General features: G+C 42.0%; 1 long non-coding RNA gene across 1 annotated transcript in view; it reads right to left on the bottom strand.

Annotated features, from left to right (window-relative positions):
* The window catches only part of LOC115063417, a 52615-nt gene extending 28214 nt beyond the window's left edge, over positions 1-24401 (bottom strand). Inside the window, exons 1-3 of the long non-coding RNA XR_003843288.1 lie at positions 24257-24401; positions 17713-17810; positions 17168-17277 (exon numbers count right to left, since the gene is read on the bottom strand). This is a non-coding gene — a long non-coding RNA (uncharacterized LOC115063417). The remainder of the gene's footprint in view (positions 1-17167; positions 17278-17712; positions 17811-24256) is intronic.
* Between the last annotated feature and the right edge of the window lie 3427 nt (positions 24402-27828).

The following is a 27828-nucleotide window of genomic DNA, read 5'->3' as shown; positions in this document are numbered from 1 at the left end:
CAGGGTCTGTTGTTATGTCTCCCTTTTCATTTCTGATTTTGTTAGTTAGGATGCTGTCCCTGTACCCTCTAGTGAGTCTGACTTCCTTCATTTTCATCCCAGAAACATATATCTTAGGCTTGACTGGGAGATAGAGGGAATAAAGCAGACTTAAAACAATAAAAATGTATGTGGTTGAGAGCTAGTCTGTGAGCTCCAATGCGAGGATCTTTAATATTCAATTTTAACTTCTGGCCAATAGTCATCAGGTGACTAAGAAGCAGTGGACAGAGGTTTTTCATTTAATTGTTCAAATTATTTTAGGGCTAAGAACATAACTTAGTTTTTACAGCATGTGCCTAGCATGCATAAAGCCATTTAAATATCACATAAACCAGGTATACTAGTATCACATAAACTAGATATACTACTATCACATAAACCAGGTATAGTACTACCAAATAAACTAGGTATGGTGGTGCACAGCTGTACATCCCAACACTTGGGAGGCGAGGCAGAGGGGTTCAAGATCATCTTTGAGCTGCATTGGAGTTGGAAGCTAGCATGGAATGCATGATAATCTATCTAAAAAAAAATTAGCTAATTTATTATTTCATTTTAAAGCCACCAATCAATTGGGAAGCATGATGTACCAAGCACATCCTGGTCTCTGACAGGATGTAAACGTGAAACAGAAAAGATGGAGAATGGAGAGTTATGTGTGCTCTTCTGAAACCTGCAGAGTTAGCACAGTAGTAGACAGCTCAACTTCTCAACACACTCTTATACGCTCTCCTGAGAGGGACAGACACTAGACTAGTTGAATAGTCATGCTGCCACACCCAGAAGCCCCCGTCCAGCTCCCATGTCATAGAAAAGGCATTTGCTACAATGCATTCACATTTCTGCACCAGGGACCTACTGTCACTGTTTCTTCCCAACCTCCATACCAATGAGATTTGTGAAGCAATTGTTGCATTTACTGGAGCTGAGAGACTCCTTGCATTTCCATTCATCTCTCGCTTTCTGGGGTTCTGCATTCAGGCATAAGGAAAGAAAGGGCAGGGAGAGCAGCGGGGTTTGGTCTGAAATCAGTACACCGAGTATCAGCCCACGTCAAAACAGATCTTTTTGTAAAGTTGAATGCGGCTGATAAAATAATACATGGTCCTGCTGGGTGGAAGCTATGGGGATGCGGCTAATGGGACTCACACAGGTTCAAGGGACCAACCCAACAGTGGCAGCAAGAAATGGTGACAAGCCAGGATCTAAATGAGGTCAATTAACCCAAGAGGTAAGTGCGTATCTGCATATGCATGTAGCTACCTGTGGCAACTGGGAATGTGTTGAGAGAAAATTTTAACCAACACACACACACACACACACACACACACACACACACTATATTTAGCATCCTCTGTTGTAAGTTTGAACATTGTCTGGCAAGTACTTTTGGTCCTATATTTCAGCTATACTCCTGCTGAGAAAACAGGTTCCCCAAGATAGAGGGGTGTGTATTCCATTAAATCCAAATCAACTGAATTGTTAAGTCGAACAAATATTTCCATACAATTAGTAGCATAAGTATAATTTTTCTAAATCATGTCACATAAATAAATCTTAAAACATATTGCTGAAGTCAAAATGTTCATTTAGAGTTCCCAATCCTCAACTTCTCGTAGTGATTTCCAGCCCACTCAGCATCTTAGGAACTCAGGACACACATTCCACAGTCAGAATGAAAGAGGCAACCGCAGCATCTCTCCACAAGGCCAAGACCATTTTATTTAAACTTTTGGACCCCTTCCTCCCAAAAGAATGCCTGAGTGTCTCCTGTGGATTCAGAGAAGACTGTGATAAGAAGGGACTCCAACCATGTGCTGAATAGCCCATGTGCTGAACATTTAAAGAATGAATGTGTGCAAGAGAGAGAGCGGCAGACACAGAGAGCCAGAGCCAGAGCCAGAGACAAGGAAAGAGAATCAAGAGGGTACCTGCTTTAACAAGAAAGAGTGTTGTGTTTGCTGAGGCATAAATGAGAAACATGCCCTCCTTATAGAGCCAAGTCTGTACACGTTCTCTCTTCCTTTGTTAGGATTTGTAATCACTCCCCCAAGCTGCTTTATTTTTACAGTCAATAGACTTAAGTAGAAAAGGCTGTGGTGCTGTTAATATAGCATTGTGGGCTTGCTGTGCTAAAAAGAAGGGCTGCCCTTCTCCAAAGACTGAAGGGCTACACAGTAGCTTTCCTACCTCCATGAAAGTGCAGCTACTGACTTGAGCCTGTTTCAAGATTCTCTGGGACAGAGCATATGGCCCAGGTAGAGAGGTGTATATGCTGTCCTGAGTCTTCATAAGCAACTAGAAAATGAGTAATCAACTCAATTCTTTAGCATGTCAATATTAGGTTCTGAGCGGTCAAGCAGTGAAGCCCTTGAAGAGGAAAAAAACCTTGGATGATCTAACCGTCCCCCACATGCCCCTAGGTGACATGACACAATTAGCACATAAGTCAAAGGAACTTGAGTCTGTTTAGACCTGAAGACAAGAGGATAATGGAGATGTCCTTGGCTTTGCAGCAAAAGTCATGGGTTCCACTTAACATCTGGTTTAGAGATGCAGGAGTCATGAAAGTCATGAGTGGCCATTCAGTAAACTCAGAGCTTTGTCACTCCCCCTTCCCCTCCCCCTCTCCCCCACACATTTTATTTCAGCCTGAGAATGAACCTGAACATAAGGTAATTGTAGGGTCCAACATCTTTATAAATATCTGGTCTACCATGGGACGGTATCTTTAAAATGCACCACGGTGGAGCTCAGGTTTGGCTGCGGACACTCCGAAGTTACTCTGGTAGAATTACTTTGAAGCTTATCATGCTATTCGCTAAAGGCTAAATTATAATATGCTATTTCCAATCCCTTCTATGTGCCATAACATATATCCCATTAGGATTTTTAAAAAGGGGAAACATATTATACTGCACATGCCTCCCGTGTTCTCAAGAGAACCATACATAAAGTCCTCTTTAAAGACACCAACTCTCCCAAAAGTCAAGAGGCAAATATAGGCAGATCTCTCTGAGTTCTAGGCAAGCCGGGGCTACGTAGTTAGACCCTCTCTTTAAATATAAAATAATAGAGTTAAAAGCACTGATTCTGAATCTTGAGGGCTTGCCTATAGAATTCCTCTTTCACAGCCATGATTGAGAAAGGCAAGAGAACGTATGAGCACTTTTTGGGGATTGTGATGGTTTGTATATGCTTGGCTCAAGGAGTATTTGGAGATATGGCCTTGTTGGAGTAGGTATGTCACTGTGGGTGTGGGCTTAAGACCCTTGCCCTAGCTACCTGGAAGTCAGTCTTCCACTAGCATCCTTCAGATGAAGATGTAGAACTCTCAGCTCTGCCTAGATGCTACCATGCTCCCACCTTCATGATAATAGGCTGAACCTCTGGACGTGGAAGCCAGCCCCAATTAAACGTTGTCCTTTATAAGACTTGACTTGGTCATGGTGTCTGTTCACAGCAGTAAAACCCTAAGACAGGGATTTTATGATCATTTATGTCTTGTACTGAGAATTATAATAAAAACATCAGGACAGAGTATACAGTGGATAAATCAATTTTTCTTTCATTCTTTGTGTATCTGTTTCTAAGACTACTTCCTGATCCTTTTCTGAAGTTGCATATCTTATTTTTTTTTTCAGAAGATTTTCACTTGAGATGGTCTTCTGGAAATGAATTATGCAAAGGGTAACCCAGCTCTGCACTCACTTCTACAGGTAATATGGTTATCCACCACTTTAAGAAAACACAATGCAAACAGATGAAGCAGTAAGCGGGTAATTATCTATTTTCTGGAAAGACTATCAACTCTCCAAGAGAGAATTGCTATAGACCCTCGTATTGCGGGTTTTGTTTTGTTTTGTTTTGTTTTGTGTTTTGGGGTTTGTGTGTGTGTGTGTGTGTGTGTGTGTGTGAGTGTGTGTGTGTGTGTGTGTGTGTGTGTGTGTGTTTAATGTTTTGGTTTTAGTTTGCCTGGAGCTCTTTGTAACAAAGGTATACCTATGAGAATCTCTCTTACAGTAGGATTTAGATTTAGAGCTAGGCTACACAGTCTATAACTGGCAGCACATTTGCACTTCAAAGCATTACTTAAAAAAATATATATTAACCCCATACTACAAACCTGTACAAAACAGCAATTAGAAAACTGAAGCCTAAAAGGACTTCATCCTCTGGAGACTGGAAGCCTGAGGGAGACTTTTTCCAGCCCTGGCCACTAATCCAGTTGAATTGCATCTGCATATGAATGAATGACGTCAGGTCCTTCTACAGCTGTGACCCAGTGGGGTCACTGACCAATCAAAGAATGCAGGCGCAGCTGGCCCTGGCCCTTTGCTGGAAGATCTTATCAAGCTTTCTGGTTTTTGGATTTTTTTTTTTTTCCATTAGAACTCTGCTTGCTCAGGCTCCCAATTCTCTGCTAACAAATGCCCAGAATAGAAGACTTAAAGGGATCTTCTAATCTGCTGGTTTTCAAAGTTGTTAATTTTTTTGTTTTGTTCTGTTTTAATCAAGGAATCCTTCTCTTCAATTAAGACTTAGCCAGAAAAAAAAAAAAAAAATGGAAATTAAGACACAGGCATTTTGGATGTATCTGGTCAGGAAGAGGGAAGCCAGCAGCCCACCTGCTGCAGTGACTTATCTCTCCTCTCAGTAAGAACTTCAAGTTAGAAACTCTGTGCCTTTCATGAGCAGGTTGGAAGGTCTAGACACATTCAGACTTTCTATGGAGAAGTTGAAGGCACTGGAGACCAGAAACTATCTTAGCCCACAGCAATGGTTTACTGTGGGGGTCCTGGAGCATTGCTGCCTCTCACTACATGCTGCAGCGCCCTCCCATACTTGTGTTGGCCCAAATTAACTATGGGGAGAGAAGAATTCTGGCTCCACAGTGTTTTGAATCCCAGGCCTTGGGAGGGATTAGCTACTGACAGAGAACACTCTGCTCTTTAGTGTGTGGACTTTCCTGCCAGGTACCATTGTTTTCTCTTCCCTCACCCATCTTGAGCTTGGTTTAATGATGTGGCCTCTGCTAATACAAGCTAGCTTCTGCTCTGTGGGGTTGCCTTGCCTTCTCCCATCCAATACTGCTTCCATGGTAGGAACATCAGCTCTACCATACAAGAACAAAGGTTAGTGCTCTCGAAGAAGCTATCCCCTGGATTGTATGGTCAACGCAGCTTCCCTCAGAGGTGATTTTCCTCCCAGCAACCCAGGTTGAGCTGATCTTTCTCTTCTCTCTGGTGTTATTTGCTTGGATCGGCTAAGTTCTAAGCATCCTAATTACCATCAATGGTCCTGGTTGTGCAGCCAGATGATCCGGGGTTTGAGTTTTCTACCACTGATGAGACTTTGTAAAGAACTCGTGGCTTTTCAAAAATAGGACTCTTCCCTTGCAGGAATAGCAGTATGCATTCCTTGCAGTACTGTACACATGACTGGGCACCATCTGACACTCCGGAAATGGTGTCCCTGCTATGTCACCATTTCCTCGACCTACATAATTAGGTAGAATAGAGTAAATTCCCCGGTGGAAAGTTTCATCAAGCTGTCAGTGGGAGGGAAACTAAGCAACCCAATTCTCAATTCTTTGCCCAGAGATTCTTACATTATATAGACTTGAGCAGTAATGCCAGCTCAGTTGGGTAGAGAATGATAGGTTCTGCTCTTCTTCTACTAATGGAGAGCCAACGCCCCTGTTGGTGAGATCTTATTTCCTACTGATAGAAGGGTCAGCAAATATCCAGACCTTTTACAATGAGTTTTTATGAACAGTCTATCAAGTCTCCACTAGGACTATCGTATCTAAGACAGCTGGGATCCTTTTTTTTTACTGACAGTTTGAGCTGTATAGTTGAAATCATCTTTGATGAGAAAAGAACAGGCTCAAGTACAACGAAATCATAGACCGTCCATTGTGACCAATTTTGAAGCTTCAAAAACATACATGAGTGCTTAATTATGTATGATACACAAAAAAAGAATTTTCAGAGAAGCTGGATGTAAATTTTTGTCTTTTAAACTCAGTTACTAAAAAAGAACAGTTGAACAATTTTAAAAATCATAGCTATTAAGTCAAACTAAACCAAACACTGTGTTCTGATATGTTTGCCAAAAGTTTCAAAGCACACTTTGCTAAAACTATTAGTTTTTACAAAGTTATATATGCGTGGAGCATTTGTCAGACGCCTGCTCAAACTCTATCCATATGGCTAGTCTTTTAAATGATATATACAGATGTTTTATATATATATATATATATATATATATATATATATATATGAAAAAGTATATTATTGAAAATAGTTAAAAGCTAAATAAATTATAAATTCCATGTTAAATTCCATGTTGGGATTCTTCGTAAATAGATCAGATTCATGCCTACTTCTTAATAGAAAGCTTTCAATGTGTCTCTAAGGAGATTTTTCCAGGAAAAGACTGACATTGAATTCATAGCTGGATTTCCTTGCTTTTTTATTTTAGATGAGACAATAATTACTCAATTAATCTCATTAATCTCATCAAACAAGTAGTGGCTGGTTTCATTTCAGTTGCTCACTAATTATCAATGGGTAGATTTTCAGAGCCTTGAAAATGGTGTCCAATTGTGGCAAGCTACTAATGAAGCAAGGCTTGCTTAATGAGGGAATAAGAGCAATTAGCTTGTCAGTGGTTCATTCCGACAGTCCCTGGAGAGATGCTACATTTAGGGGATCCGTATCACAGGAGTTATTGACCTCGAGACCTTCCGCCTCCTCTGTCACTGCTGTTTAATGGAAAGTCACTTATTTTTGTCAGGCTAATAACTGGGGTAATAAAGTAGCCTATAGCTTCAGCTTTCTGCTCTGTTTTCCTATCGCTAAGTTTAGAAAGTTTAAAAATAGATGAATGGATCTATTCTGGACATCATTAAAAGAGGAAACCCAAGGTGGGGGGCTAGACAGAATCCTTGGAGACTGCTGGCCACCAGGCTATCTGGAGCTCATTATTCTACCAAGTCCTCTCTGCCGGAGAAGAGTTGCCTGTGAAGCAATACGAGTAAGTCCAGGCAGTTTTGTTTGAGTATTTGGCTTAATCAGACAAGAAAAGATGATTCTGGAGTGAGTTCTTGGGGGCCTTCATTATTGTCTTTAGAGAACGCTGAAGCCTGGGTGGCGCTCACCTGTCAGCCCCTCACTTGGGAGCCTGGGGCAAGAGGCTCATGAGTACCAGGCCAGCCAGAGCCACACACAAACCAAACAAAAGCAGTGGGATAAGTGAATGTATTCAAAGCCACCAATTTGCTCCCAGGAAAGTAAGGTTAGGGTAGGGATTGTTTATTGTAAAAAAAAATCTTGTGAAATTTGTTTATTATAAAAAAAAAAAAAAATCAGAAATAAAACTCAGAATTTCCCAACAAGCTCACCCAAGAGTAATCTAACTGTTTGGATCTTGGACCTCTTATCCCAGCATAAACTCCCTGCAGAATCTACACACTAGATGAAGACCAAGTGTGAAGAGATTAAAAGCTTTCACTGGGCCCATGTGCTATTGCATGTTCCCCCATTCGTCTGATGAAAGGACATGGCAGGAAATGGTGTGCCAGCATCCTGGAAGAACAGGCAGTGTCACCCGTCTGTTATCTGCTTCACGGTGTGTTATAGACCTTTACTCCCCTCTCCTTCATATTTACCCTTGGGGACACTGAAGAAAGGTCTCTAAACATAAGCCGTCAGAGCCACAGAAGACCTAAAAAGAGAATGAAGGAAAACTGGAAAGAGAAGCAACTCAGCTGATCTCAGCCCAGAGTTTGGTTGCCAGCAATACTGGGATAACAATGTTGACTTTAACTAAATGCATCTTTCTTTTTTCATCCTCTCCTGATTTCTGAACCAAATCAGAGATCCAAAAGAGGTATAGTGGGTGGGAGCCCACATCACCTTTCATCTTAAATTGATAAAGATCACTTCAGGCTTTACTGTTACCCCAAGGCAAATTTCCTCAGTGTCTTAAAGAAATCAACAAATATCACACCATTGAATAGCATATCAGAGAAGGTGGTTGGTACGATAATGTAGCTTCTCTCACAATCAGGCAGGCTTCCTAGTAGGTCACCACAGAATGACAACAGCTGGACCTTCGTCACACTTGTCACATTATCACTTAATGTGAAGGAATGTGCCCATGTGAACCAAGGAAATAAACAGAAGACAGCACCTACTGGTGGCCACAAAATCATGAGGCAGTAGCGGGCTTTACAAGCTCGCCTTCATCTTACAGTGGACAGTGAAGGCCCTCCTCTTTCAAGGGAGCAACAGGGATGGGTTAATAGAGCAGACAAGCTTTCCAAGTAGAATTTCTTCCTAACAGATATTCCACATACAGACTAGACTTTCTACATGGTTATATTCTCTCTGACTCATTAAGAAGTTGAGTACAATAAAATCAGAATTAAATCTTCATTAATTTAAAAATTAGGGCAATTAACGTTTTCATTGTCAATACACAAAGAACCTAGGAGGCTAATTATTAGTGTCAATAAAATGTTCAAGAGACTATTTTGATTCCCAGGAGAAAGCACTCATTTTAAAACACTTCCAAGTATCCACTCAAGTAAACAAAAGCCCATGCTAATTATAAAGACACATTTAGCTGGTTAAGTAGCTCATATATACATGTGTTCTTACCACAGCAGTTGAATTTTGTATCAAAGTAACACAGTGGCTTTAATTTTGCTTCTCAATATGCACATATTCTCCCAAGAGAGTCTACCTTGACCTTACTGGGGAACAAAGGTTGTAAGGAAGAGGAATGATGGATGACCTGTGTTTTCCTAACCCCACCCCCACCCCATGTCAATATTTTCAGCATAAATGACTAATTCAGAAATTAATTAAGCTGAAGAAGTGATAGGATTCCCCGGCCATGGAACCAATATTAGTCTGAACAGAAAGTGTGATCATTTGAGGCTGTTAGCATTCCTCGTCCTTCCTCTCTTTGTTACACAGATGTGGCTATAACATGCTCCTCTTTCTTTAAGTCTTGCTGAATTCATTGGAGGTCCACTAGAATTCTGTGCCCCTGGGGTATTACAAATACTGTCTTCAAGTGAGATGGCTAGCTATTGTGCATGTCTCCTCAAATGTGAGCTCTATGATCCCACTATATGTCATTTGCAGGCAAGTTCCCTCTCATTGGCAGGAAACATGATCATTGTCACATGCGAACACAAATTCTTTCATCTACTGATCCTAAGGAAGAGATGTACTTCTCCCCGTGTTTTTAAGCAAATTCCACAGGAGTCTTCTACTTGACTCATTTGCATGGTCCAGCTGGATAAGTCACTACTAGGGTTCATCCTTATTGACCTATCTGACCATACTGTGGACAAGGCAGACACAGCTCCAGACAAACAATGGAGACCACATGGAACAGATAAAGGATGATGTCCCCAAAAGATGAGTTGCAGGAAACAAAATGACATGTGCTTGACTACTGTACCCCATCCCATCCCTAGAGCCCTTATAATTCCCTGAGAAATTGACACTTTTATATGATCAGGGTTTTCTGGGCAACTTCAGCCTTGGATTCTCTGACCCCTCCCCCCACCTGGGGATGGTTACACGAAAAGTTTCTGCATGTATTTTCTCAGTAGCCACCTCACTCGCTATATTCCTTGCCTTTGTTTTCATGTCTGTCCTTTGACAGTGAGCAGGTGCTGAGAACAGTAAATGTTCCCCAAAGAAATGGGTGTGTGGTTATTTCACTTTCAAAGATCACACGGCTATTTACAGAGTCAAAATTAGAATGCTGTTCCCTTGCCTGTGTTTCAAAGCCTTCGTAGTATTATACTCAGACAAGATACTTGTGAAGAAAGGCTGTGACATTTCACATTTATTGCAGTTAAAGCCTTAGCTTGTGGATTAATATACAAAGAAAAAAAAAAAAAAACAATTCTCCACTGAATAAATAGAGAAATCTCAGAATGTTCTACAAGTAAATTGTATCATGGAAGTCGTGATAACTCAGGGAACTTTTTTATTTTGAAGTCAGTATACTGGGTAAACATGGATTATTTAATGGATACTGAATAGGAGCCTGCCCACCCCAAAGATAAGGAAAGGAGTGTGGGGGTACCTAAGACACATCGCTGGCTTATGAGAGGAGATGGTCAAAAAGGAGACCTACACTGTGCAGCCTACATGGGTTTTATTTTTAACATTGATAAGTTGTGTCACTTTATCTTCAAAAACACCCACTGGTTCCATTCTTATTCCAGAAACCTTATTACTGTGACTTGTAAAATGCTCATGTCTTCTAAAATCTTTTCTTCTGCTACTTCAGTATTTCCAAATTTCTGCCTTAGGCTGTTGTTGAACCATGTCTAGCTAAAATAACTTTCCCTCAGCTGTCTAATCTCCCTGATCCCTTTAGTCTCTGTTCAAGTACCTTCTTGTCTAAAGACGTGTTCTTGTCCAGATTGTTTTAGTCTCCTCTGGGCCTCTAACCCTGCACTTTGCTTCATTTCTTAAGCTCTTATTATTAACTAGCACAATATAAATTTGTTTCACACACACACACAAATTATAAGATATAAATTATTTCACAATTATGAAACCCCAACAGAAATTTGCTGTATTACTCACATTCAAAGCACAGTTGCTGAATGAGTTAATGGGTGAGTGAGAATATATACATCCTACAGACTTCAATGAAAATATACCGAACCCAACTACATGACTATAACTAATTATTCTCTTGTATTTCTCCAATAACAGCTCTTACTGTGAGATGAATCCTGCCTGGTGTTTAGTCTAGTACTGAGGCTGCTGAACTGGATGTTGTAACGGATACAAATTGTTAAAAGGAGATTGATACTTTAAGGAGACTTTGGTTTAATAGGATATAGAAAATATACACTTGGTCACCCAAATGGGATCAAATGGTCTTTTGAAGATACAGCATGCCATCAAAGCCAGAAGAAAGAGAATTTTTCTGGGAAGGTCAAAGAAGACTTAGAGAATGCACTTTAGTTTAGGTGTTAAAGACACAAGGAAAAGGCAATTGGCACAGACAAGACTAAGACAATGAAACCATAAGACCGTAAGAGAGTTTCTAACCTTGCCCGACACCAATAGGAAAACAGAATAAAGACAGAATGAACAACTGAGATCAAGGGAGCCAGTGACTATGCTCAGTAGCTGGACTGGATAGGGGAGGGCGGTAAACCTGTGCTCACATCCACCCTGGGTCTCAGGAATAGAATTAGCCTATTAGGGAAATTGAGATTTCAATCCCTCAATCTCAGAATTCTAGCAAATAGCAAACATGCATAGCTCAGAGATACCAGAAGTTCCATTACAGACCGCCACCATAAAGTTAATACTACAATGAGGTGGGTTGCATAAGTTATAGCTTTGGTGACTGTAGAGACCTTGTAAAAGTCTGTCTGCCTCTGCTTTAAGCCAAGATTATATTCTAAATCTTTTATTATTTCATCAATGTACACAGCACCTTCAGCAAGTATATATCCCAGCTCATTTTCCTTTTGCCTGTTAAAGACCAAATCCATATTTACTTCCACATAAAATAACAAGGCGCTAAGCTGAGATATGTCAATAATACAAGTGATGCCTGCTTCTTGAAAACAAAACCATTAAAATAAGTCGATCTGGAATGAAGCAAACACAAATCCAGCAAATGTTACCTCTGTTATGTAAATTGTTGTTGTCTGAAGGGAAGAAAAACCATAGCACAGTGTACCAATAGTTAATACCCATGGACAGGACAACAACAACAAAAACAGCACACATATTTTGAAGTACAAAAGGCCACGTTAAAAGTTGACTTTTTAAAAAATATATACATTCATAATTGTAGCTGGGAAGGAGAGATTGGAAAGCCACTCAAATTTTATTCAATTTTGCCTCAGTAGCTACTGATGTATAAGACAAACGCTTTAATTGCTCAGCTGTAAGAAGTGATGCCCCCTCCATTCCAGTTTTTTCATACACTGAAGCAATTTGGCATCTCTTCAGACTCCACTTCTAGTTCTGTTGCTATTTTCACCACTTCTCCAGTCACTTCTACACTAATGTCTTCATTTCGTCTCCATCATCCATGAAGGGTCAAATTGACGTCTTCCAACCCCTTTTTAGTGTTAATATTTTGACCTCTTCTGATGAATCACACACACATACACACACACACACACACACACACACACACACACACACACGCACGCACGCACGCACGCACGCACCTTTAACAGCACCTAGCACCCTTTCCAGAGGTGTTCAATTTCCTTCCCCCAGGTCTGTCAGCAGGATCACTGTCTACACTGAGATTCGTGTCTTAAATACAAAGACTTAAAAGGTTGAGTTTCTCCATGAGCAGGAGTTGTATTAGAGACATGGCAGCATCCATGTTACGTTTTCAGCTCTTGAGTGACCAACCATGTGCAGAGAATCCTTTTTCTGGGCAGTGGGTCTCAATAAACTCTCCAGTTAGCCCTGTAAGCAGCTGAACAGACTTTGCTGCTCATATGTAGAGAACAAGCAGAGTGGGCATAATACTATTATTGTCAAGGGCCCCTAGGGCTTTCAGAATGGAAGAGCAGTGGCTTCAACTCAAAGTCATTAACATGTACAAGAACTGTCTAGACCTTTGAGGCTTTGAAAGCAGGCATTGACTTCTATCTACTTATGAAAGACCTAGATGGTGTCTTCTTCCAGTGGAAGGCTGTTTTGTCCACACCAAAAAGGTGGTTATTGTTTCGTTTATCCAGCCACCTTCCCTTTGATCTTGGCTAGATCTTTCAGAAATGCATCAGTTCTGAATCATCTCTCACTGTCTTCTCCCTACCCCAACACTTTTGTGTTATCAAGATGGATTTCTTCCCTAAAACTTCTCAACCAGTTTATGTTACCATCACATTTTCCTTCTGCAGATTCCTCACTTTTTAAAGATTTTGGAAGTAGAACTAGATAGGGTGTTGTTCTGCATTAGGTGTTGACTCATGGGAATATTATGGTGGCTCCCTTCCAGTCTACTGACACTTTCCACCTCAGCAGTCAAGCTGGTTTGCCCTCTTCCCATTAGTGTATAAACTAGAGTCAAACTCTCTTCCTTGCATGGATACTTAGAGGCCACTTCAGGGTTAATTGATCGAATTCCAATATTATGAGTAATCATGAAAAAGTTTGAAATGTTGCAAGACCCACCAAGTATGGGGAACCGAAGAAGCCTTGAGCTGGTGTACAAAGAAATCCTGAGCGGATGTGTATGTTGACATAGGAAGATCAATCCATGTCAAGGACCCCGATGCCTCAGGTCCATAGGAGCAGCAAAGCTTTACCCCAGTTAGGCTCAGGGGATTGGCAAAACATTTCTCTGCTCTGGGTACAAATGTGAAGTTTGATCATTTACCAGTGACTGACCAGAGTGTGCAAGAATTAACAACTGCAGCTTCTTCTCCTGGATGACTGCAGGCTGAGTGTGCTCCCTGACAAAGATCTCAAGCTAAGGCTAGCTCTTCCTCCCTGTGCCACACATAGCAAATGATCTGAGGTTCTGGGTTGTTACATAGTTGGTGCACCTTCCAAAGTCCAAGCACAGCTTGCATTTCTGATTCCAGAATAGCTGCTTGTGTGCCTTGTCTTTCTTCATTCCTTCGCCGCCCCAGTCAGGTTTCAAGAAACAAGCCACAAAGGGGTATGACACAGATACATATGAACACTGCTTCTGGGGAAAATTACCCCCATTTATTTGCTTATACCAGAGTTGCCATAAACCTTCAATGTATACCCAAAAAATGCAATATAGTGCCTTCCAGATGCTATATAATGAAGCACAATCAAAATGAAGTATGGCTGTATTTGAAAGCACTACTGCATATTGTATTCCATCAATACTGTTTTTTATCATTTATAATGTATTATCTAGTCATGGAAGCAATCTGAACAGTAGAATGTCACACTCCGAGTTTTTGCTTATTTTCAAATTATCCGAGAGCTCTGGTGTAGTTGAATTTTCCCTTTAATGGGGACTTGTGAAATGCCAAACTCAATTTTCCAGTCCCCATATGTCTATCACATGTATGATAACAACATTAACCTCTTCTTTATATATCTTCCACAAGATGGGACAACAGATTCAACCCACTTCCTTCTTGGATGTGGGCCATAAGCTGAGAAGGTTATTTTTTTTTTTTATGTCTTTAAGATGACATGTGGAAATTATGAAATTTTAGTGCATATTCATAAGATAATATTAAACCACTGCCACCATTGTCCTTTCTTGTATTGTCTGTGGTAACTGCCACTCTGAAGGATCAAAGTGAAATACAGAGATCATATAACCTACGAAGCCATGCATTTCACCATCTACCCCATGCATTTCACCATCGTCTACCCCTCTACAGAAAATGCAATTGGCTCCTGGTGTACTGAATCATACTAACCATCTAGAGAGAGGGGGGTCTCTCACAGCCCCCAGCTTGGTGATTTCTACGTTCAAAAGAGTTGCTGAATGTCTCTTGCCTTTAACAGCACTGTAAAACGTTTAGTATTCAAATGTATGCCACAAAATTCCTGCTTCTATATGCTAATAAATTTGAAAGCACTAATTTCCTTATATTTTTACAAAGCTTGACACTTACCTGGTTTGATATTTAGCATATGAATTCTACAAAAGATTTTTTTTTTTAAAACAAGAACTCTGCGCGGCAATGAGAATTTATCATACCCAAAAAGAGAAGCAATTTTGTAGTCTTTAAAAAAATATGAAGTCGATGTTCATGTTGAGATCTTGAAAATTACACTAATGTACCATTCAAGCTTTAAATGTCAGTACATAAAACTGTTAGTTTTCTGGTGCAAAACTAAATTAAAGACTAAAAAGTTCCAATCCCTGGTGTTGCATCTCCTGAGGATAAATTCAGAACTCATGTAACAGTAGACTTTAAAAACTTTTAAATTTGATATTCTTTTTATTAAGACAAACAGAATTCGACGGTGTGTCTTACAAAAGTGCATTACCGTGTATTTTGCTGAATGTAGGCAAATGTGTAAACATTGACTATGACTAGAGTGGATGTAGTGGAGATGGAGATGGGGACCATGCTCTGAGCTAAGTCCAACAGTTTTCATGACAGTGTGGATTCTATACTATACCATGGATATTAAACGTAAAATGAGGTTCTACCGGAAGACTGTAGTACACTGTTTTAGAGCATATTAGAGTCTCACAAGATATTATTTTTTTCCTCCATCCTCTTTCGTAAAATTTCTTATATTTTTTGGGTCTTGAGATTAAAACTTTGGGCCCACAAAATCAGGTGCTACACTCTGGAGACATTTCTGCATCCTCTCCTCTTTTGTTTTACAGCAGACATCACCATTTTTTACCCCCCTGGGGGAAGACGTATCCTAAACTCTAGGACCTAGACAGTACTGATTTTCCAGAGCTGACTGAGTTATGCAGTGCATACCCTGAGTCAACATATAAGAAATGTCCCCAGATCCAAGGTACATCTTGAATGGTGGAATTGGACGTAACTCAGGAAGAAATGGGGCGATCCCTCTTCTGAAAGAGCAGAGACTGTTGCCTTCAGGAGATTCTGGGAGATTGGGCATAAACATTGAGGCCCTTCCAGAAAGAACTGGATGAGAAAGGGTCTCGGCTCTCCTTCATGTAGGGACTTGTCTGGGAAGGCCTCAGTCCAAAAAACACACTGAAGAAAATGTGGGCAGAGACGCAAATGACAGATTGGAGCCTGTCTCATGACACTGAAGCCTAGAGCCCTCAGAGCTTGGCTTCCAGAACCACAACAGACTCCAACAGACTTTCCACAGAGAAGGGAGGAAGTTGCTAGAACAAACACTGTCCTGAAACTTGCCCCAAAGCTGAACCTCATCAAACCCCAATGTTTTTCTGAGGTTAGAAAAAAAAAACCCTGGCTTAGCATTTTTAGGACAATATCTATTTGCCTTTTGTCTCCCACTTGCAGCCAGAAGTGGAAGTTCTAAAAACCCATTAAAAATTCTGGGTTTTATTTATTTCTTTACTATACTCTTTGCCTGTCCAAAACCATTGAATGCTGGAATGGTTCAAGTTCATTCTCCTGAGATATCCAGATCAAAGTCCTTCAGAACTGCCTTGGCTAAGCATCTAGAATTTTCCATTCTTACCCAAACCAAGGCTTCAATCCCTTGCAATTTGCTCTCAAATGCATCCACGTTCTGCAGAGTCCTGAGGCACTACACAAGGCACTCCTGTGTCCTGGGGCATTGCACACTGCACTCCTGTGTCCTAGGGCACTGCATACTGCACTCCTGTGTCCTGGGGCACTGCACACTGCACTCCTGTGTCCTAGGGCACTGCATACTGCACTCCTGTGTCCTGGGGCACTGCACACTGCACTCTTGTGTCCTGGGGCACTGCACACTGCNTGTGTCCTGGGGCACTGCACACTGCACTCTTGTGTCCTGGGGCACTGCACACTGCACTCTTGTGTCCTGGAGCACTGCACAATGCACTCTGGCAAAATTAGCCTACTCTACATATCTTGTGTAAAGTGAAGATCTGAGAGAGGCACCCTCAAGCTATTGTGTTGCTATTGCTGTTCTTGCTATATATCTATGTATAAAATTCAGTTTGTTCACATGCAATCTAAAGGCAACTCATTTAAATCTAATGCTAATTTATTAAGAGATGGATTCTGTTTTGTTTTGTTTTGTTTCTGTTTTGTTTTGTTTTGTTTTGTTTTGATACCTCACAAGATTTCCAATGTCACATTTAGGTTACATTTTGTTAGGTAATCCAAATGGACTTCTATGTCACCCTAAATCCGTGCATACCACTGTTTTCCTAAATCACTTCCATCCTTTCAGAAAATTATTAAGAATATAATGCTTCTTTGTAGGTACTGTTTAAAACCATGTCTTCATTTTTTAAAATTAGTTTATTGATAGTTGGTTTTCTCCTTAGTTTTCTTCATGTTGGATGTTTTTAAATGGGATACACAGAAAGCTAGAGTTTGCCTTAGCAAGAACCAAGTCACTGAGAACTTTTCTAATGGGATCAGGAAAGAGTGTGAGAGTGACCCCTGTAAGGCTGTGAGAGGACCCCATCTTTACCTTACCTGTGATTTCAGCCTGTCTTCTGAGGGTAATTGGACATTTATTCAAGCAGTCTGTGTATTTCTGGCTAGTCCATGCTTTGTCTTGAAGCCGTGTTCACTGTGATATTTTTCTAATGCCAAAAGAAAAGAAACCACCATTGTGATGGGGTAGTTCAATAGTTAAGGTCCACAACCCTACCTCAGTTTCCATGCCTCCCAGAACTCCGAAGGGATCCTTTGGCTTCAGAAGCCTCTGCCTGCTTCTTCCTTTCACATAATTCGCCTTTGTTCAGTTATTTTGTGCCACCCCCAGAGTGTTTTCAAATATATTTCAGGCCCCCAAGCAACCCCATTTCAGTTGATTGACTTCAGGGCGCTCTAATGCTGGCCGGGCATTTTGCTACAACCCCATTTAGACTCAGCAGGAACAGCAGATTTAAAAGGCAGATTACGTTCTTAGCTTTTTAAAAACTGCTTTATTAGAGAGGCTAAAAGCCACAGAGGTGGTAAGCTGAATTCTTTTGAAATACAAGCAACCTCATGACACCCAGGCAGCAGTTCCTCACCCATGGCGTTCCCTCCTCTGGGTTTCAATGACAGTGGGGACCAGCTGCCTCCAAGAATTTTTTTCTTAAGGGTCCTTGTGACTCCAACAACAGAATCCCTGAAAGCACAGAAGGAGGTTCATTTAAGGGTTGGAGACCTTTGAAAATCAGCTCACCCCTGGGCTTCTGGCAGGCCATTTTGTGTGAAAGGGTTGGTTATATACTGGTCTCCACTGAATTGCAGAAATGTCCAAGGTAAAGAACCATGATGAGATTTCAAAGACCAGTTGGAGTGGACAGAACGCCTGCGGGCCTGCTTCCTAAGGTAGGCAGCTGGAAGTCTCAGAATATGGCTAAAAGAATGCTGGACGGATGGACGGATGGACGGACAGTCAGACAGACAGAATTACAGGTAGATGGATGGATAAACAAATGAATGCTAAAGAAACACCATACTGGTGGTTACTGCTCCATAGGCTTGTACTAAACCACGTGACATCGTCTATTGGGCTGTTCCCTTTCGCTCACTTTGGGTTCCGTTTCGGTTCTATCCGAGATGCTGCCTATAAAGTATCTGAAAAGAATGAGATTTCTGTGGCATCAATGAGAATCTATATTGGAGGGTTTATATAGAGGCTTAGAGATGTAGTGAAATCTACCAGATTTAGGGAATGTATCATGGAGAAGAGGGCTAAGACTCACTCTGGACCTGACTTATAGACTGAAGCAGAAGTCGTATTAACAGTATGGGACAGATAGAGGGCATAGATCTGCCATTCCCTCTGTTCTCAGAGAGAACACCAGTCACAAAACAACTCTATGCTAAATTTCAAAAGCAGATATAATGTCCCTAACTGTCTGGGACACACCCTGGATTAAACAGGGGATATTGCTAAGTATGTCTATGGACCAATGTGGGAACTGATATGAATTCCCATGGGAGGGGCCAGCAAGAAGTGACAGAAGCAAGTGGACTGATTGACTGTCAAGTTATCACATGAATGCCCAATCTGAGCAGGACATACTCAGCCTCAGACTGTGTTATCAAAAATTTCAACAGCAAATAAAATTATAAATTTTACTTGGCGTCTCTTGATTGTTAAGTGTTAGACCCAAAGGTGGATTAAATGCTATGTAGGCCAAACAAATGCATATACAGAAAAATAAAATTAAAATAGGCCTGTCAGAACTGAGGCGATGGCTCAGTTGGTAAAACCATCACTTTATAAGCAAGAGGACCTAAGTGTGAGTCCCCAGAACAAACATTACAAATAACAATGATGAAATAAAGTAAAGTAAAGGCCAGGGTGTAGTGGTCAATAAGTCTATTCCTAGTACTAGTCTGCAGCGAATCCTGAAGCTCACTGGCCAGCCAGACTACTCTAACTGGTGAGCTCTAGGCTGTCAGGAGACCCTGTCTAAAAATAAAATAAAATAAAATAAAATAAAATAAAATAAAGTAAATGGTTGCCTGGGACACAAATTTGTCGTCTGGTGGGCTCATACACACACACACACACACACACACACACACACACACACACACACACACGACTGTGGGTTCATGTAGCCCCCCAAAAGGGGAAACATTGAAGGAAGATTCCATTTTCCTCTTATCTTTTTTGAACTACCTTGCTAGCATACAGGATGCAGCCAGAAAAACAAAGAAAGCCATCTCACCAGGGCTCGAAGAGGGCATGTGACAAATTGCAGAAAATTATAGCCAACATTTTGTGGTTGCTGATCTTCCCCCGGGTTACACACTAGCAAAGTCCTGGGGGGAAAAAAATAGCCAACTCCAAAGATCAAAGTTTCCATGCTGCAGAGGGGCCTTGCTTTTGTCTGGCGCCTCCTACCCCCAAGCCCTTTTTGTCAATCACAAAGCAGTCCTTGCAAAGTTCAGAGCTGACATTGTCGGAGGCTAATGGTGCCTTTCCCGGCTCGCTCTGTTCCGCGCGCTAGCCCTCTCAGACCTCCGGTTCCCTTCGGGCTGTTTACATACAATTTCCTTCTGGGTGGAACTTTGTTTTTCCTTTCCTTCTTTTGGGGCTGTTGATTTTTCTTAAAATAGGAGGTCATTTCAGGCAGAGCTGTGTTTTCGCCCTTTGCTTCCTCCACGGCTGGGACTGGCGCTCCTTTGGGCAGAAGGAAATTTCCACTTTGTTTACAAGGCTAGGTTGGTTACTTTGGATTTCCCCCTTCGCTTACTGGGTTTGGAGCTTGGAGTTCCTCCGATTATCTAGGATCATGAAAATCACTTGGAAGATAGTTCTCTGGTTGATTTGTTCACCTTAATAACTCTGCTTTTCTAGATGCATCTCTAACGGACTTCCTCGCATCTTTCCAGTGAGCCTAACCTCCCTAGATGCTCGCACACCTCTACGTTCTAACCTGGTCTTCCTCCCAGCATCCCTGAGCTTTGGTTGTCAATCTGGATTTTTTTTTTTTTCAAGCAGCACTCTGAACCAATTCCAACGTGAGTCATAGTCTTATACTTTTGGATGGAAAAGCAATTTTCTGCTTTTCTCTCTAAAATGCAGCCGTGCCCCACAGCCGTTCCTAGGATCGGCAGACATGGTGGGTCCTCCCTACAGAGAGTAGTGTCGGTGTGCACCCAGAGGCAAATGATCTGCCCTAGACTCCATTAAAGGTTTCCTCTGGATCTGTGGAAGAATACGTTCTAAGAAGATAGCACATTCGCTGAAAAGAACATGTTTTCTAAAGCTAAACAGAATAATAAGTCATCCTAGAGGTAAATCTTAGGATGGCATTAGTAGGTTTGAAACAAAAAAGAATGATTAATTGTGAAATGGTTTCTTTAAGGCCACTGTGGTTAGGTGACAGGACCACAATTAACACGGAAGCTGAGTTAGACGGAGTCGACCGACCAGGTGTCTAGTGTGACTGTTCAGCAAAGTCCCATTCTGTTCCACTCATGTTTCCTATTCCCTGGAACTGAAGTCGAGGCAGGGGAGTGCTGTAGAGGAGAGGGGGAAAGGCAAAGATAAAGGGAAAGACACATCAAGACCGTGCAGGAAGCAAGTCCCTGGGCACTTCACGGTGATGGCTACGAGTCTGGGTTTAGAACAAATGCAGGGTGGGTGGTTAGCTGCCTTGGTCCTTGCTGAATGGCTGCAGGCAAGTTCCTTCCTGTGTCTACCCCTCAGGTTTCTCGTCTGTAAAATAAGCATAGTAAGAGAGCCTGTTTCGGGGAGTCAGTGGAAGGGGGTGTGTTAGGCTTAGCTCTTGTCATAGCCAATGAGTAAGTGAAAACACACATTGGACCAGTCCTGCCTTTACTAGAACACTCTGAGAAGTGGGTCTCCTTACTGCATACAATTTGCCAGTGAAAAATGAGGGATTCCAAGAAAATAAGTAATTTCTCCCCTGCCTCAGAGTGAAGTGATCAAGCCAGGGTTCCTTCCCCAGGGAACTGGCATCGAGCCTGAGTCCTTAACCACTTTACAGCTTTGAGCGTCATTTTAATATGGGATGGGGTCTTCTCTGGTCTTAGACTCAGTTCATCTTGACCTCACTGTAGAGAACTGTGTGTATGTACCACACCGTACCACATGGTTTTCAGCAGAGATGCACGGAACGGTCAGTCTGCTATACATAAAATACCTGCATCTGCATGTATGTGCATAGACTTAAACACACAAGAGAGAGTCGGCAAACCATACTGAGCTATAAGCTGATGCTTCAAAAACATTTTCTATAGAGTAAAAAGAGAGATGGGTTTCTAATACATATTTTCTTTAGAGTTAGACCAGAATCAGTCCGCTCAATTCTAATCGCACCTGGGCTTGGTGACATACGCCTATAGTCTCAGGGGAGGAAGAGAGAGGAGGCGTGTGAGCTCAGCTCAGTCTGAGCAGCACAGTAAGATTCCAGAGCAAAAGCTGGGCAGTGGTGACGCACGCCTTTAATCCCAGCACTTGGGAGGCAGAGGCAGGCGGATTTCTGAGTTCGAGGCCAGCCTGGTCTACAGAGTGAGTTTCAGGACAGCCATGGCTACACAGAGAAACCCTGTCTCGAAAAACCAAAAAAAAGAGATTCCAGAGCAAAATTAAAACAATTAAAACAAAACAAAACTCACTCCACCGAGATTTCTGGGTAAGATTATTCTCTACAATACAGTAAATACATGTGGTTTCAGAAATCGCAGAGTTGCATAGCTTCAATTCCAAAAGGTAGGAATTGCTCTAATTGATTCAGATTCTAGAAAGGCAAGTTTTAAACTGTTGATGGAAAAACCAAGAGATAGGTTTGTTTTTTTTTTTTTTTTGTTTCATCAGAGAGATGAGATTTGAAGAATAAGCTGAGATGGTGGGTCCTCCCTACAGAGAGTAGTGTCGGTGTGCACCCAGAGGCATGGACCACTGAGATCAGAAAAAGAAATGTAAAGCAAGCCCAGAAGTTTATCACAGTGATACATACACTAGGGACCAGAAGATAGGTTTGCATGCTATGACCACGTTCTAATGCTCAAGTGCTACTTGTGTTTTAATTATATAGTTGACGTCATGTTCCCTGTGACCTTATTTGGTTTACACAGAGAAACCACATCAGCAAGGTCTACACAGGTGGCAGGCAATGAATCGGTTTTACACAGGAGAACACAGGCGCAGGGATTCCACAACTTGGCCAAGGTCACACAGCTGTTCCATGCAGAGCCAGGCTTATCAGCTGCTACCGCTTTTACCGAATGTGAGGCCACTGGCATTTCTAATGAGCCTGGTGTGTCACCTTACCTAAACCAAGGTGGGCGTTTGCCAAGGCTTGGGAGCTAGGAGTGATGTTTGTAGGAAAGAATCCAGAACAAGAGGTGGCAGACCATGGCTAACTGCCATTCCAAACCACCTCCAAAGTTCCCAGAGGAGAGTTGGAAGAGAGAAGGTCACTGGCAGGGGAGGGAAAAACTTCCAAGTACAGAAACCCCACCGTCCCCACAGCTGGCGCTGTGCATCCCAAGTTTTATGTGGTATTAGTACAACTGGCTCTTGACTCAAACTCGAGTGGTTGAATCCTGGCGCCAGGCTGAACCCTCCTCGTCTCATTCCTTGTCGGTAGGATGGATTTAAGGGTCATGTGAGTGCTGCAGAGCTGATGTGAGAATTCAACACAAAAATGAGTGTAGAAAGGCTCAATGTGTTAACTGACCCACAGGAGGTGGGTATTGGCTTTTCCTGTTTGCTTCACTTTTGTCATGTCTGTTGTGTTGAGAACTGAACCCAAAGTCTTGCACATGCTAAGCGCACAGGAACGTCTCAGTAAATTCCACCGTCTTTACTATTTCCTGCAGAAAGGGAAGCCCCAGAGTATTCTGGTTTGCTTTTTTGTTATTATGATAAAACATTCTGACCAAAGGCAACTTAAGGGAGGAAATGTCCTATTTGGTTACACTTCCAGGTTACAAGTCACTGATGGGAAGTTGGGACAGAAATTCAAGTGGAACTGAAGCATGGAGGAATGCTATTTACTCGATCTCTAGCTCATTCACAGGCTGATGCTTCACCGGGTTTTTATAGAGCCCAGGTCCTCCTGTATAAGGAATGGCACCACCCACAGTGGGCTGGGGTCTCTTACATCTGAGATAAAGAAAATGCCTCACAGTCAGGCCAACATGCTAATGTGACCAGGACACTTTTTCAGTTGTAGTTCCTTCTCTCCAGGTAGCTCTAGGTCATGTTGACAATCAAAACTAACCAAGGCACAGAGCTGGGATTTTCAGTTAAACTACAGAGATCAAGTTCTCCACCACAATCCCACAGTCCATTTGCTTTTGTATTGTTCATCTGTCTGAACTGCCTTTTCCAGGTTGATCCATTCACGTTCTTCCGCTCTCCAGTCAAGCCTTTGCTCCAATGGTCTTCAGAGTAACCTCACCTGGCTGCCCAACCCAAAGCAGGCCCCTTGTCACTTCCCATAGCTTTAAACAGCCAGATTTCACCCCACACTGTGGCAGGTGAAGCAATCACACACAGTTTATCTTTTCATTTAATTCCTCATGGGTTGCTTTCTCTACTACCACAAAGAAATCTCCATGAGAGTAGTTTGCTACAGCTCACAACATTTTTTTTTTCCTAAAGAGCAGTCAACGTCTTGTCTTATTGCATTAATGAGTAAATAACTAATAATTAATAATTAATGAGTAAAATACTATGAACAATTATATCTAATATACCAGCAGATGAAATGATAACACTTCTGAAAGTGAATTCAAATGTTCTTCGTGAGATGAGACACTGTTATCATTTTATTTTGGAGGTAACCATCCCCAGAAACTTCTGCAGAGAGCACTGGGCCTTCCATTAGAAGCACATTTTTAAAACTACAGAATCTTACTTCCCCAAAGTAAGCTGGGGAAGTAAGCGCTTTGTAACTGCTAAAGATCTTGGGAGGTTGAAAAGCCAACTAGGCACTCTGCTCACTCACTTCCAGCTCCAGGGCTGTGTCTCCTGTGGGGGTCATTAATCAATCCCATTAAAGTTATAATTCCTCCCCCACGCTAAGGAAAACACAACCCAAACAGAAGGAAGCATTTCCTGCGCTTGCCACTTACCCCTAAATATGAAGGGTGGCCGTCTAAAAATTTCAGCCTTCCTGAGATTAGCTGGAGAAGGCCTGCACAGTATCCACTGGATGTGTCCGGAAAGAAAATGTGCCAAGCGCGATGAAGGGCGAGAACATGACTTGATTCTGACTGCTCACATTCAGGGCTGTTTCGCAAGCTCAGATAAAGCAATGCAGAGCTACCCGGGATGACAGGACTAAAATAAAACAAATCATTTGCAATGTGATTTCCTGCTGAGCAGTGTGCTAAGCTGCCCACTGTGGGTAGTTGTTAACTAACACAGAACAGACCTTGCAACCGTGAATGGCAAATCCCTTCATACGACAAATGACATTGCATGGATATTAATGAATGGGGGCCAAAGGAAAAGCCACATGATATAATGGAATCATTGGTTCAATGGCTGCAGCTGAGGAAGACAATGCTGTACTTCATCAGAGAAGTGCAGCTTGATCTGGTATGATGGGCCAAAGAAGTAAGTGCCCTCTGGGACAGTCTAACTCACATTCATTAAAGAGGTTCAAGCAACACAGAGAGTGGCTTGCTTAAAGAGCAACACAATTTAACCGTTTTTTGTTTTTTTTTTTTTTAAATTGGGACAGTGTCTTATGTAGTCCAGTCTGGCCTCATATTTGCTATGTAACCAAAGATGACCTTGAACCTCTGCTGCTCATGTTTCTGTCCCCCAAAGTGCTGTCATTATAGGCATGTGACACTCCATCGATTTAAGCAGTGCTGGCAATCAAAATCAGGGCCTTGTGCATAACGTGCAATGTAACATAATTTATCAGGTGCCTGCTGTATACCGTGTTAGAGGCTGGAGGATGAAGGGCCAAAGACTCACAAGCCATTCCTGCTGTTGAAGAAGAACAAAGCACTAACTTAGATAAGTCCTCTCATTTAATTCGGTTCTCGTAAGCGTCTAGGAAAGTAGAGACATCATCTGTATAGACATCATCTTAGAGCTAGAGAAGCTGAAGTTCAGAGCGGTGAGTGATGTGCCCAGATCTTCATGTGAATGAGCTCGAAGCCCAACGTGAGCATGACCACAAATCTTGGCTTTCACTGTGACCTCATCCTGCCTAATGACCCATCTTTAGACAAAAAGCTTCCTTTCGTATGTATTTTAAGGTCAATTAAAATCTACCCAGTAACTCCAAACTTTTCATCACTTCATTATGCCATTAGGAACATGATTTAACTTTTTGTCATAAAGATGATGACCACATGAAATGGAAAGATGGCTCAGTGGTTAAGAGCTCTTGCTTCTACTTTAGAAGACCCAGGTTTAATCACCAACCCCACATGGTGGCTCACAGCCATCTATAACCTCAGTTGTAGGGGATCCAAAAGGTAAAACATTCATGAGTGAAAAGTACAATAAATTGATTAAATAAAAATTAAAAAGTTTTTTTTGTTTTGTTTTTTTTTAAAGACACTGACCATGTGGCAAAGACAGGCCACTTTTACCCATAGAAAAATTCAGTACTTAAGATTCCATACAGCTCTGAGATGCCCAAAAGATCACAAGGTCCTTAAATTATAGTTCTTGGGTTTGGCACCCCATCAGAGCTAGTGTGTCTGTGCACTACCCTCGGGTCATAATGGAGGTCTTCTACCACGTTCCGGGGCCTTCAGTCGGCCTCTCTTCATGAAGCCCTTTCCATTCACATGTTCTTTCCTGACTTTTTTTTTTAATGTATGTGCATGTTTGTGGTGTGAGGGCATCCACGGGGAAGTCAGAGTTAATTGTTAATTGTCATCCCCAGGAAAGCCACCCACCTCCATTGAGATGACCTCTCATTGGCCTGGAGTTCTCAGGGCAGGCTGCAGTGACAGGCCAGTGAGCTGGAGAGACTCCCCTGTTTCTGCCTCCTCAGCTGTGGGATTCCGAGAACACAGCACTGGACTCAGCACTTTTATGTGCATTCTGAGGATCAAACTCAGTGATGAGCTTGTAAGGCAAGCACCTTACTGACTGTGGTGGTTTGAATATACTTGGATTATGCTCTTGTCGTTTCCCACTGACTTTAATCACACAACGTGGTCGTACTTTAATCACAAGAAATGGCTGTACTAAGATCTCCCACTCCAGATAGAATTCTTCTTACTTCTACTGTGGAGAGGCAATCCAATTTCCCCATAATGATCTGGATCTATCACCCCTCCTAACACTGTTATTCCTTTCTTAGCCCGTTGGTTTAAAGGCATTAGAAGTCCTAAATGACCAGGTAGAAGTCTGAGCTTCCAGTTCAATGCTCCTGGCAGGAACACTCCCTTCTTTGGAACCAAAACTTCTAGGCCAGCAGAACCTCAGGTGACAGAGCAAGTTCCAAGTAGAGAAAAGCTTAGATCCAGGCATGGTGGTACATACCTTTAATCCCAGCATTCAGAAGACCAAGCCATGAGGATCTCTGAGTTCAGGGTCAATCTGTAGAACAAGTTCCAGAACAGTTAAGCTTAGGCAGTGAAGGAGTTGGGAAACAGAAAGCTGGAGATAATGTAATAGAATGAGGGACCCATGTCCCAGCCCCAGCAAGCAGGAGGACTCGGCAGCTTCAGCCACATAGCTCTAGCTGTAAAGATGCAAGAATAGAAGGGACTACTAGTGCAATTGATGCTGGTTAGCTGGAGCTAAGAAATCAACAGTGATTAAGAAGGTGATTTCACTGAGGTGAAATCATCTGGGAAGTGTTTTCTGAGAACACAAATAAGTTGTGTTCCAGAGATTGCCCAGACTTTATCTTGTGCTTCAACAGGACTTGGTACTATGTAAGAATCACCCAAGTGATACTGGTTTTGAAGGCATGAAGGAGTCATGGGAGAGCAGTTTAGGCTTGGCACTGTGAAATGCATGGAAGGCCATTGGTGAAGGTATGGCCTCAGTTGTAGTAGATGGCTCAGTACTGAAGGGATCATGCAAAGGAGTTGAAGCTTGGCCTATGAAAGGAGCCTATAAGAGTGTTATTGGTAAAGCCTGGGTGCAGTGGAAGACTACAGAGAATTGGAGAAGCCAATACTGTGGGATCATCACTAAGAATGAACAACAGCAGCAGTGGAGTGGAGTTAACCAGCGCCTAGAATGTTACAAAGCACAGAGCTGGAGAAGCGACCCAAGCCCTTTGGAGGAATCCAGAATATCATGTGTGGATCCCAGACATTGCCTTGAATATCCCTAGATGTTAGAGATGCCAGAGCCATGGGATACCTGTTGAGGAAAGCTGTACACAGGGATTGGAACCAGCCCAAGAGGATGAAGTTTGTTGCTGATGAATGCCATATCTGCCAACAGCAGTCAAAAAGGATGAAAGGAGTTGAAGATCGGAAGAGCACTTTGACCTCGGACATGGAGATGTAGAGTTTGGAGTTTGCCCAGCTGGCATTTGGTCTTGCTTTGGTCCAGTATTTCCTCACTATGATGTTTTGGAATGGTAATGTATATCCTGTGATGTTGGGGGTATGTGATCTACTTTTTTATTTTGATTTTAAAGGGGATTACAGTTAAGTAATTGAATTAATCTCAAAGAGACTTTGAACTTTGGACTTTTTTTTTTTTTTTT

The sequence above is a fragment of the Mus pahari genome, chromosome 2 (genome assembly GCF_900095145.1).
Source record: "Mus pahari chromosome 2, PAHARI_EIJ_v1.1, whole genome shotgun sequence".
Lineage (NCBI taxonomy): Eukaryota > Metazoa > Chordata > Mammalia > Rodentia > Muridae > Mus > Mus pahari.
Note: the sequence above shows the minus strand (reverse complement) of the source record. Positions and strands in the feature narration are given on the sequence as shown.